This window comes from Schistocerca cancellata, chromosome 4, assembly GCF_023864275.1.
Source record: "Schistocerca cancellata isolate TAMUIC-IGC-003103 chromosome 4, iqSchCanc2.1, whole genome shotgun sequence".
Taxonomy (NCBI): domain Eukaryota; kingdom Metazoa; phylum Arthropoda; class Insecta; order Orthoptera; family Acrididae; genus Schistocerca; species Schistocerca cancellata.
The window spans coordinates 418,599,660-418,613,445 of NC_064629.1; the positions used below are offsets into that span (position 1 = coordinate 418,599,660).

A 13,786-nucleotide genomic window follows, 5' to 3' on the forward strand; every position below is an offset into this window, starting at 1 on the left:
ACAGGGTTCGTTTCACAATTCCTGAAGGCTGGATCTTTCGGCCATATACTTAAATGAGAGGGCAATGCTCGTTAGCTCATAAGGGCATGGCCGACTTTCTTCCCATCCTTCCCTAATCCATGGTATTGATGACCCAGCTGTTTGGTCCCCTCCCCCGAATCAACCAACCAACCGAGCGTGAGTTGCAAACACACAGGCAACAACGGCCGCCTGCGTTGTTGAGTCACTGTAATACTCCGATCGTTGAGTCCACCTGCTTTGATGGCTGGTAACGTGCTCGCTTCCCATGCAAGCGGGCCCGGGATCGATTCCCGGCTCGGTTGGAGATTTTCTTCGCTCGGGGATTGGGTGTTGTTCTGTCCTCATCATCATCTCATCCTCATCACTGGCCCGCAAGTCGCCCAATGTGGCGTCGACTGAAATAAGACTTGCACTTGGCGGCCGAACTTCCCCGGATGGGGCCTCCCGGCCAACGATTCCATACGCTCATTTCATTGCCGATCGCTGAAAATCGTCGAGTTACCCGTGCAGATGTTATTGTAAGTCTGATAAACGTCACGAGGGACGGGTGAACTATCAGCACTGAACTATGCGATATTCATTTAATTTACGGCGAGGCAAATGTGTCGCGCGGGCAGCTGTGCGGATTTATCGAGAACGTTTCCCACAACGAAGACTTCCTACACGATCGACATTCGTTGCTGTTCACCATAATTCTCTATTTTTACTCGATCGTTTTGCAAGTCATTCGTGACAAAGTACAGTACTGTAGCTATATTTACCCTTTTACATTTAATTCTGTATGCGAAACGTATTGTCTGTTCTGGTATGCTTTCATTTTATTATTAAATAAATCATGGCAGAATATAACTTACGATTACGTATTTAATTTGCATTGATTGAACGATACTGGCTGTTCACTGCCTCGCGCAGAAGGCAGAGGCCCACGACGCGAAAAACGTACATTGGAAGCTGAGGAACAAATTCTGGACCATATCCACGAAGACCCTACTCAGAGTACCCGCCAAGTGGGTGTATCGCACGCTATCGTTCATAGCACTTTGAAAGAGGAGCGTCTGTGGCCTTACTACATTCAATGCGTACAAGCGTTGGAAGAGCAAGATTTACCTTCGTGATGAGAAATTTCAGAGTAGTTCTTGTTACTAAATGCGCTGCATGGGTTTGTAAACAAAATACTTGTCACAGATGAAGCATGTTTCACTGGCGACGGAATAACTAATTTCCATAACGTGCACACATCGAGAGATCACAATCCGCGCCAAGTACTAGCAAAACATTTTCCGTGCCTCTTTTTCGTAAATATGGAACGCCGAGTCATTTCCATTAATACACTACCGGGATCCACAGCTGTAGTAGTATATTTTATAGCAAAAACACCGCAAGCAATGGAACGCCGAGTCATTTCCATTAAGACACTACCGGTTTCGTGGCTTCTAGCCATATCATCAAGTGCATATCTAAATATCAAAAATACGGAATGACAGATATTGAACGTCTATACACCACGGTAATGCATGTTAATAGATAAAAAACAAGTTTACCTACAAAACTGAAACGCGATAAACAGCATGTCGGAGAATATACACTCCGTAACAAAATTAAAGGATCACTTTTCGAAACCACGTAATTGTATGCCATTGCGAGGCGTAAGTTTGAAATTCGGTTTCCTCTGTAATGGAGCTACAGCGTGTCGCCCAGCGACGTCACCCTCGGGATAGGTGACACTTCAAACAAGAAGGTGTCGCGACATGCGAAGAAACGGCCACAGGTCAGAGATTCATGTGAGCTTTATGTGGGTTAATGATATCTCATTGGCACCAAATTTCACCGCAACTATACTCAAAGGCAACGTGGACTTGTCTAATGATGCGAATGTCATCACTCCCCCTCTTGCCTACACTTCAGCCCTTCTTTTGCCCCTCTGCGATGGAACTGAGTACCGTGAGTTGAATTCACTTATTGGTGGCCGAGGGAAACATTTCACACACACCGCTGCTCAGAATCACTGTCGGGCGTGGTCGGCACTTGGATGGGTGACCATCCGGGTCGCCATGTGCTGTTGCCATTTTTCGGGGTGCACTCAGCTTCGTGTTGCCAACTGAGGAGCTACTCGACCGAATAGTGGCGGCTCCGGTCAAAGGAAACCATCATAACGACCGGGAGAGCGGTGTGCTGACCACACGCCCCTCCTATCCGCATCCTCATCTGTGAGGATGACACGGCGGTCGGATGGTCCCGATGGGCCACTTGTGGCCTGAAAATGGAGTGCTGCTCAGAATGGACACGAAAAGGCCTCTAGGGGTGCCATAAATGGCGTGAATGAATCCACCCCTTCACCTGGGGCGTTGATTTCCGCACATTTCGCGGCCGAAAACGATAATCGACAGTGCGATGAGTAGCAGGACGACGTTCTTGACAACGTTCGACACTGCTGCCACCCTTGGGCGTTTCTACCCTACTCTAAGTACATCGTAGGGTTGCCATCCCATTGAACGCTATCTGCTCCTTTTGGAGTATAGCGTGACAGCAATTTTTGCTCTGATCAACAGGGTGAAACCACTAGGGACCTTTGAAAACCACTGAACGAAATCTGAACGTTACACGCAGCAGAAAATGGCACTTATGTTCTTTCAGCCCTCCAGTTTTCCGCCCTCCGATGGCGTGATCATGGGGAAGTGCAACATTAACATGTGTGTAGATACACCGGCAATGGGTTCCTCTAAAACCCCCCTGTTCAGGGACACCCTCACTGTCAGCCATGCAACTTTTTTGATCACATTAAAAATGTACGTTCAGAAATTTCGGCACCTAATAAGCCTGGCAGTTGCTCTAGCGCCTGAGAGTTAGGTAACCCCTTCGACATCCCTGGGGTGCGTTTTGCCTACCTTCAGGCGTTAGTGAAGCCGTCAGGCAGAATTGGTGTCGAAGTTTCTGAATGAACGTTTCGAACGTGCTCAACAAAGTTGTTTGGGTGACACCGACGGTGTACCGAACTGGGTGGTCTTAGAGGGGACCCTTTGCCGTTTAATTCAAGCACGTGTTAACGTTGCACTTCGTTGTGACCATACCACAGGATCGGGGAAAACAGGAGGGCTGAAAAAGCAGAAGTACCTTTTCCTGTTTCGGATCACGTTCTGGTTTCGTTGAATGGTTCTGAACGGTCCCTATTGGTTCCAATGTGTATACGAGAGTAAATATTGCGGTCGCGCTGCACCCCGAAGCGGTGCCGTCATGTTCGACGTGGCTGCAGCCCCAGTGTCCTTAGAGAAGGGATGAACCGTGAGAGGGTATCACAAATGTCAAAGGTTTTCAATAACATTATACTGTCGCTCATCGCACTGCCAACTGTCGATTTCAAACGCGAAATGTGTCGGAATCAACGCCCCAAGGGAAGGGGTCGTTTCTTTGGTGCCCTGGTGTAATTTGATGCCAAAGTAACATCATTAACCTACCTTACAGCTCACATGAACTTCTGAGGCGTGCTTTATTTCACCACTTCGCTGCACGCCTGTAGCACGGCCGGTGGTTGCTGTGGATCACGTGGGTAGCTCTGTGGCGTTCTGACTTGCTGCTAAGCCTTCTGCTTCTTTGTTCGAAGTTACGTAGCTTTTGATTCAGCGTCTCATTTCCACTTCTGGTAATAGGTGCGTTCTTGTTACATGGTATGGTATGTTTTCACTCTCCCAACTTCTTGTTCATTGACTGTCCACCTTACGGACATTATGGTTTTAACCATGAAAGCTGGGCCTTATTTTTTATCTTCCATGTTGTTTACCACGTTTTAATTTTTTAAGTACATTGTGTTTCTCTCTGTTTTCACAATTTGGTTCTTTTGGGTATGGTATTACTTTGGTGTATAGGGGGTCAGTCTCTGTTACTGTATGTTTTCTATTGTTAAGATATGCACCTCATGATGCAGCTATAAGTCACGAATACGGCAGTGACTTAATAAAATTGGTTCAAGATACAGCTGTTTGCGGATTTATAGCTATAAACTGATTATGTTTCATAACAAACAACTCTGTATAGCATCAACATTTGGGACGCTACCTTGAGAAAACATGAAGAATAGTCTCTCACGTGCCCAAGTTTGCGATTACCGGAGTTTGCAGTTCAAGACTGGTTGTCGGAGATGGACTATTACTCGTTACGTATTTTGTAGTCAGAAAGTTACTGTATGCTACAGCAGGATGTAACGCGTGGAAAGCCGAACCAATGTACAGAAAAAAAAATTCACAACAGGCGTCAGCATATCTGGAAAAAAATCATTTTCTCGGACAGATACGTGGGTGGACTTTGGTCGTTCTAGACACAGGGATTTAAATGTTAGAATGTCTTTCCTGAAGGAGAGATTTTGGCATTGCAAGAAAATAAAACATGAATGATAAACAATCTAAACAAGCAGTAAACAGCACCTATTACCTATTGAAAAGTGGTGCTACAGAAAAATATTGAATTTTAGATGGATAGATCGGGTAACTAAGGAAGAGGTACTGAACCAAATTGCGAAAAAAGAAATTGACTGCGCAACTTGACTGAAAGAAGGGATCAGTTGACAGCACATATGAGGCATCATAGAACAGTCATTTCGGTAATGGATGGAAGTGTGGACGGTAAAAATTGTAGAGGGAAAACAAAGCTGGAATACAGTAAGCATTTCAAACGGATGTAGGTTGCAGTAAGTATTCAGGGATGGAAGAGTCTTGCACAGGTTAGACTAGCCTGGAGAGTGGCATCAAACCAGTATTTGGACTGAACAACACCACAACGACAATAAAATTAATAGATACAGGAACACAGGAAGCTGTCACTTATCAAATGGCTCTGAGCACTATGGGACTTAACTTCTGAGGTCATCAGTCCCCTAGAACTTAGAACTACTTAAACCTAACTAACCTAAGGACACCACACACATCGACGCCCGAGGCAGGATTCGTACCTGCGATCGTAATGGTCGCGCAGTTCCAGACTGTAGCGCCTAGAACCGCTCGACCATCCCGGCCGGCTGTCACTTATCAACAAAGAGTTGTTCGTTCACTAGAATTCATGACTGTGATGGATCAAATGGGAGAAGACGCATCAATTAGCGACAGTAAACTTGCCCGTGTAAAGCACACTTAGAACAATACACTACCTTATTTAAAGTATGAGACCCCCTCCTCACCCTCCCCCTCACCCATGTAATGCAGAATCTATCACTAGATGCCACGAAAGGCGGAATCGCCAGTATAAAAGGAGGTGGGGAGTATAACGCTGTCGGTAGAGAAGCAATAACAAGAGAATGGGTCTGTCAGGAGAGTTCAATAACGTCGATATAGTCACTGGATGTCACCTGGGTAACAGCTCCCTCAGGGATACTTTATGCCTCCTAAAGTTTCCCAACTCCACCGCTGATTGTGTGATCGTGACGTTGAAACGCGAAGGAACAACCACAACTAAGTCAAGACCAGATCGATCTCATGTACTGGCGGACGCGGACCACTGAGCACTACGGAGGGTGGCAGTAAAAAATTGCATGGAATCAGTGGAGGGAATCATCTGTGGGTTCCCAAGAGCTACCAGTAGTCCTGGTAGCACAGCGACTGTGCGTATGGAGTTATAAAGAGTGGGGTGCAATGGTGGAGCAGCTCCTCATAAGCCATACATTTCTGCAATCAGTGCTAAGCGACTCTTGATGAGGTGTACAAAGCGACACTGCTGGACTGTGGATGACTGAAAACGATTCATTCAGAGTTACAAACCAGTGACTCGCTCTATTCTTTCCAAATGGTTCAAATGGTTCTGAGCACTACGGGACTTAACTTCTGAGGTCATCAGTCCCCTAGAACTTAGAACTACTTAAACCTAAGTAACCTGAGGGCATCACACACATCCATGCCCGAGGCAGGATTCGAACCTCCGACCGTAGCGGTCGCGCAGCTCCAGACTGAAGCGCCTAGAACCGCTCTGACACACCGGCCGGCTTCTTTTCATGTTTCGTGGTTGGGGTGTGGTATCTTTATTACACTCAAGAAAAAGATAAATGCGGAAGAAAACATTTTTCAGCATTGTGTGCTACGTACAGTAAAATTCGGAGACAATGCCAATGCATCATGTAATAAAGCAGCATATGTGAGGCAATGGTTTGTGGACAATAACATTCCCGAAATAGACCTGTCTGACCAGAGTTCTGACCTGAGCCCAATGGAACACCTTTGGAATGAGTTATAACGTCGACTTCGGTCAGGAACCCCGGCGTCTAGTGTTACTACTTTCTTTGGTTTGGGTCTTGAGGAAGAATGGGCTGCATTCCTCCACAGACCTTCGACACTCATTGAAAGTGTCTCTAACAGAGATAAAGGCTTCATATAGGCAAAGAGTGAACACACATCTTAATGTCAACTATTAGATGTTCGGAGACTATTGACCAGTTAGGATACAATGTGGCTAGGAATGCTGGAGCGGCAAATACACCACAGTCATAAACGACGTGCGGAAGCAATGGATTCAAATAATTTGGATCTTAGTGTTCAGGTCCGTCAATGGATTAGCCTATGTAGTAGTACAATGTCCAACTCCCTACAGGTTGCCTTGTTCACAGACGTTACATCTTTCAACCGTGATGGGGTTCTTCAGTTGAGACGACAGCAAGTTATGAAAATCCATACCTCACACTTGTCACAGATTAAGAAAAAATCACTCTTTTTCGGCCTGTTGGATTTAGCTGTACAAAAGCAAATAATGGTTATTAATTTGCTGCAACAGTATCTGAAGGATCCACGATTCCTGGTGTTCACGCGAAACTCATCCTCCGTATAGAGAAAGTACTTCTTGTTGCCTACGAAATAATGTAGCTTCACCCGACTGTGCGCCATCCAGTTTCGATATTAATGTCCATGAACATCTAACCAACACATACCCTCATCGTGGAAAGGGCACAGTCCCATTAATTCTTATGTCTATAGATTTTTTTCTCTTGGGTTATCTGAAGTCATCTGTGTATGAAATCCCAGAAGACACTGAAAAGGAACAGACTGACTGTCTTATTGTGCAACGGACAACAGTGATATTTTGGAAAGCGAAGTAGTTGAACGTGCCGTCATAATTCTTACATGGAGTTGGGGGACGTTTCTTCAAGCACTTGATTAACTGATGCTCTAAGATGTAAGGTGATTATATCAGTAAAAACTGAATACTGAGCATGGCTGCGCTTCAGCAACTCTGCATGCAAGAGCTTTAGTTGATTAGAAATAACAGCCAATCAGTTGCAAAATAGTGGTTTATTAAACCTTGGCCATGGTTTCGACTGTTTTAAAACCATATTTTTCAGAAGATGTAGAATATATGAATAAGATCACAACATTGTGTATAGAACAAAAACAGTAACGTTAAAATAAGCAAAATTACAGGAAATGTTACTTTTCATTTCCTTATTTATTACAGAAACAGACTCACGTAAAATCACATTATCCATAGGCGATGTGGGAGTCGTTGACTCTGTCTAGTACATGACACCCATTTTATCACCATTTAAATACATTAAATAAAAGTAGTAACCGTCTACTGTATGATTTTGTCGTAAAAGATTAAATTGGACGCAGGATACAACAACGAATAGTATGCCACTTCAAAGATTTAAATATAAAATGTGTTATCAGATCCTATATGCGTAGTTATGTCACGTTCAGAGCTAGCGACATGCGCCGACTGGCTGAAGAGAAGAGGCACTAGCCTTAAGTCAGCTCGGGTAGGTGGCACTCCGGTGTGTCCTAATCCTATGTGAGCGTAGCTGCGATGAGCAGCGTGTGTGATTTCACTAGAACATATTACTAACATAATTAACGTATTAACTAAGAGTAGATCATCACTTGTAAAGCATCGTCTAAGGCAGGGGCGGGCAGGAATCCTGCACATGTGCGGTGCACTTGCACGCGTGCAGTTAACAGGTGTTCCGCGTGCACACAGGGGCAAGCTGGCCACCCGCTTATCTCCCATCCCCACCATACCTTCTGTCCGCTCCTTCCTCTGTAATGCGTTTTGTTTCCTAGCTTGCTTTATTGAGTGAATGAATAAGGTTAGTAGGAGTGCTTGAAAGAAATCATGGTTTGAAAGAGTACCTATTACCTACGATACGTTTTATTTAATTATCACAGGTGGAGTTTACAATACTTTAATATCTGGAGCAAAATTTCTACATACAGACAAACACAAACAGTTACGTAAACTTTCATCACTGATGTTTGCTCTTAACCGAGACTTATTAATTAAGCAAATGGTTTTCCTGCTCTCGCTATATTAAGCGCAGTATTATAACTTGCACATACCGCTGGGCTATTATTGTTGTCGTCCTGAAAACTTGAGAACAGTGCTCCATAAAATGTTAAATCAGTTAGCTGAGAGACATGACGAGAGAAAGTCGCAGATCTCTCGTGACAACAGCAACTACGACAAATTCAAATGGCTCTGAGCACTATGGGACTTAACTGCTGTGGTCATCAGTCCCCTAGAACTTAGAACTACTTAAACCTAACTAACCTAAGGACATCACACACATCCATGCCCGAGGCAGGATTCGAACCTGTGACCATAGCGGTCGCGCGGTTCCAGACTGTAGTGCCTAGAACCGCTCGGCCACTCCGGCTGGCCAACTACGACAGATTCATCTGGTATCGTCAGATCGCTCTTCTTAAGCTCAGCCAGTTGCCCATCCGCTCAGAATCCGACAATAAATTGTACTCGTCCTTGTGAAATTTATTATAATGGCCTTCAATACTAAACTTCCGTTGACCAGCGAGAATACTGCCACATATTAAACATTTCGAATTTTCACGTTTTTGCACAAAGAAAAAATGATTCTCCCATTACTTTTTAAAAGATAGCAAATCTCCACTTCTCCGTTTCTTGAAATACAACGTTCACAACATAGTGCTCGCTTCGCATCAACGTCCGCAGCTTAGTCTGGCACTACACTGCCGCAACCTGCCGGCTGTCGCCACAGCCCCGGTCGACGCCTGCACGCGAGCAGCACACGTGCAGCGCTGTGCACTCATGAGCCGCGTGCAACGTTTGCCCGCCCCTGGTCTAAGGGGAGTGGTCGTACTGATAAAGCTTGCTATGTGAAGAAATATACGGGAAGGTGGACGTTATAAAATAACCATCAAAATAGTAAACGAAGCTTCGCTAACCAGTGTACTATTTCACTGATTATTTTATAACATCCACGTCTCGTAGTATATTTGCTCATACAGGCAAGCTTTATCAGTACGACCACTCTCCTTAGATGATGCTTTACATGTGATGGTCCAACCCCTCCCCCCCCCCCCCCTACTTGCACCCCACGTTCCCTTCCTAAGCAGCATTGATCTTTCAATATATACAGTTTCTCCATCGTATTGTGTCTTTTACAGTAGTCCAGCACGACAGGGGATCAATTGGATACATCTATTGGTCGGCCTCTTATGCAATGATAATGTTCCCTGAAGTGGTTCTTCTTTGATGCTCATGCTTGTTATGTCTGCATATTCACGCACAAGTGCTTCTCGTGTACTTTACACATTTTCTAAAGAGTTTGCCCTGTTTACCTGAGTTTGCAAACTCTTGATGAGCTATATGGCTTTAATGATACTCTTCTTTTTTACCCCCTCTCCTCTCCTTCTTTTCAACTATTTAGTTAATATGTTAATTATGTTAATAATATGTTCAAGTGAAATCACACACGCTGCACCTGGCAGCTACGCGCATATCGGACGCGAGGAGCCCCACCTACCACCGATGACTTAAGGCTAGTACCTCTACTCTTCAGCCATTCGGCGCGTGTCACTAGCTCTGAACGTGACATAATTAAGCCCTACAGCATCTGATGAGATGTTTTATATTTAAAAGACAGTTTTATAGAAATCTTTCAAGTGTCGTATTATACGCTGTTATATTCTGCGTCCAGCACGTGATACTTCTTAAAAATACTTAAAACTTTTAAGACAATGCCCTACAGTAGGCGGTTTCTATTTTTGTATAATGTATTTTAAATGGTGCTTATGTAGATGGCATGTACTAGACAGAGTCAACGACTCCCACATTGACTATAGGTAATGTGATTTTACGTGTGTATGCTTGTTATGCTGGGGCCAAGGTAGCCCCTAAGGGCTGGTAACCAATATTACACCACAGAGGACGGCGTTGTCTATGTCCAAGGCGTACCAAAAGCACAATGGTAAACATTGGCTATTTACGTGCAAGATATTGGAAACAGACAGTCCGAGCACTACTTCCTGCAGGAGGAGCTCGAGCCAAGGCCTGTAGGAAGTATCACTACGCCAAAACCTGATTGACTGGAGACAACCATTTAGAGGCGAGAACCAGCCCCGAAGTTCAGTTCACTCCGGATCCCGACCTCGTGTACTTCGACCGCTGAAGATTACGTCTTCTTCTCTGAATTGGACTCTTAGTAGTGCATTACCACGAACCTTTGTGGAAAATTAGCAGTGAACTTCTGTTTGCCTCAATTAGGAGACTTTTACAGGCATCGTTATTGTTACCTTTCGTTTGTTCAAATGGTTCAAATGGCTCTCAGCACTATGCGACTTAACTTCTGAGGTCATCAGTCGCCTAGAACTTAGAACTAACTAAACCTAACTAACCTAAGGACATCTCACACATCCATGCTCGAGGCAGGATTCGAACCTGCGACCGCAGCGGTCGCTCGGCTCCAGACTGAAGCGCCTAGAACCGCACGGCCACTCCGGCCGGCTTTCGTTTGTTGTTCAGTCATCTACCTTGTGAACTTACATCAATAAAAGTCGTGTTTGTGAAAAATTGCGAGTTGTCAGCTACAACAGTGCTTCTCTAAAATAAATAAATATATAAATGAAACGTGATATTTCCTGTAATTTTTGCTCACTGTAATGTTACTATTTTTGTTTCATACACAATGACGTAATCTCGTTAATAGGTCCTACATCTCCTGAAAAAGACGGTTTTAAAACAGTCGAAACCATGGCCAAGATTTAACGAACCTGTATTTTGCAACTGGTTGGGTGTTACTTCTTATCCACAGAAAAACTGAAGATTTAGTTTCTACTGTTAGCTGCTTATTTCCAAGTCCTCTGTTATGGATCCCCTACCATCTATACAGTTTTGACCATAAAGGTTTGGAAGAAAATTTAACCAATGTTCAGCTTTACCTCGAGATCACTCGTTCCGGTCCGTTAGAAAAATGATGCATCGTCTTCATTAGGTGCCTTTTCTCACATTCACAGCGTCTGTTGTTGCCCTATTGGCCAACATAAACTGATGAGCCAAAGCAGTATGACCACCTGATTAATAGTATGTTTGTCCTCCTTTGGAACACAGCACAGCAGAGATTCTGCGTGGCATGTATTCGACGAGTCCTTGTCAAGTATCCGGACGTAGGCGGCACCAGATGTCTACGCGTAGGTCACGCAATTCCAGTTGTTTGTAGGCGCGGAGCTGAAGCCCGATAGCGTACCAGACGTATGCCGCTGCATTCAGATCAGGTGAATTTCGTGCCAAAGCCACATCGTGAGTTCACTATCATGCTCCTCAAACCACTGTAACACGATTCTGGCCTTGCACCAGACATTTATCTTGATGTATGATGCCATCGCCACTGGGAAAGGCATCAAGCACGAAGGAACGCAGGTGGACTGCAGTAATGTTCTCCTAATCCAAAGCTGTATTGATGTCTTCGATTACTACCACAGGTCCCATGGATGCTCATACGAAAGTACTACACATTGTCCTCACCAGCCGTGGTACAATCCACGTTTCGTACAGCCGTTTATCTGGACGGCGGCCACGACTCTTGGCCTGATGTAACAAGAAATGTGATTCATTCGAACAGGCTATACATTTCCACTGATCCACAGTGCAGTCTCAAGAATCGTATACCCACTTTAATCATAATTTACGATGACGTGGGGTTAACATGGAAACACATAGAAGTCGTCTGCTGTTGCGTACGATGTTCAGTAATGTGCGATGAGCTGTGTGCTCCGAAACACTTCTGTCTTCCCCAGCATTGTACTCTGTCGTCAAATTTGCCTCAGACCGCTACCCATCCCACTTTACTAAGCGGGAAAGCATCCAATTTCCACGTTCTGTGATGAGGTGTGGACTTAAAATAATTTGTCGCCTGTTCGTAGTTTTTCCGTTCGTCACGACAGTATCACAAGAACATCCACCCATCTTCACCGTTCCCGAGATGCTAGTTCCCTTATAACAATCTTACCACTGTCAAAGTGCTTATGTCAGTAGATTCCCCACTTCTGACTCATATCGTCACGAGAATGATTCACCATCCGCCTCTACTCCGGTGATACACTTTTCTAACACTGTAATGTGCCCGCAACACCCCCAGATGGCATTCAACCTCGCGGTGCCCAGGGTCACCATGTTTTCGCTCATCACTGTACCAGTCTCTGCTATTCAAGCTGGTCCAGCATGGCTGCGGTATATCCATCATGTTGTCTTGAGACATTGCTACTTCTGCAATCGTTTCTCGAATTTAAAAAAAGCTACTGAACAATCGTTTTTCAACTTCTGTATCATTCTAAGTTTGAAATGGTTCAAATGGGTCAAATGGCTCTAAGCACTACGGGGCTTAACATCTGAGGTCATCAGTCCCCTAGACTTAGGACTACTTAAACCTAACTAACCTAAGGACACCACACACATCCATGCCCGAGGCAGGATTCGAACCTGCGACCGTAGCAGCAGCACGGTTCCGGACTAAAGCGCGTAGAACCGCTCGGCCACAGCGACCGGCTAGTTTGAAATGAACACAACTTAAATGAAAATACTTTTCCATTTCGTTCACAGTCTGTTGCAAGATACATAATCTCCACTTTTCGAACGTCTTATTCGTTCGCCGGTATAAGATTTTTTGTTGATTAAGGTTTTGGATTCTTTCTTTTTCCGCTTTACAAGTGTCAATATCGAGACGGAGTGTTGCTCTTTCTTTATATTCTGTAATAACTTTCTCATATATTTCTCTCCTTCTGTTAACTTCATATTACGATTGTTAATTTCTTAAAGACCGGAGGCGTCAGCTATGTTGTGTTCGGTGGTAGTATGAATTTAATCAGGAACAGCGTTGTTTATAAAGGTCTCATCGTCCCACACCATGGTCTACTGATTTCAGTGGGTTGTACGTATTCAGTGATTCATCGTCAATGAATCTTTGGTGGATCCCAAATAGTCCTAGAAACGGCTTTAGCTGTCCGTCAAATTAAGTGACAATAAAACATTCTACCGATATAATTTTAATGGGTCAGGCCTTAATAAATTCGGGTAAATGATGTCTATAAATGTGATTAACCTCCGTGCATAATTTGAGTTTCCTCATATTAGTGTGATTTTCTCTTGCTGCAACGTCTGTGAAATTTTCTCCAAACATCTCAGAATTCTTCCCTATGTATCAAAATTAGTAGCACTGATAATGTAGTTTCAATTGTCGGTCTGCAGCTACTCAGTCAAGCACTATCTTTGAACAGAAAGATTTCCCTCGTGAGGCGTTGCTGCCAGGCTCCACTACAGATTCTAGTTCGACAGCTATGATTCATGTGTGTTTTACACTTGGTGACTAAAGTTAAATCATTTTCTTTTATTTGAACTTTTATAACAATTGTTGCGACACTTCTGCCCTCTTTTATTAGCTCGGTCCAAAATGCTCCAACAAAGAATTCCCTCATCTACTGCTTATACCCGCAGTGTTTTACGAGCGTGTGCGCCGTGTTATTTGATTTGCGTTGGAGCGCTCTGGACACGC

The 13,786-nt window shown here is 44.3% G+C and overlaps 1 protein-coding gene across 1 annotated transcript in view; it reads left to right on the plus strand.

Annotated features, from left to right (window-relative positions):
• The window catches only part of LOC126183408 (calcium-dependent secretion activator-like), a 1,473,721-nt gene that overhangs the window by 61,335 nt on the left and 1,398,600 nt on the right, over positions 1-13,786 (plus strand). The window lies entirely within an intron of this gene.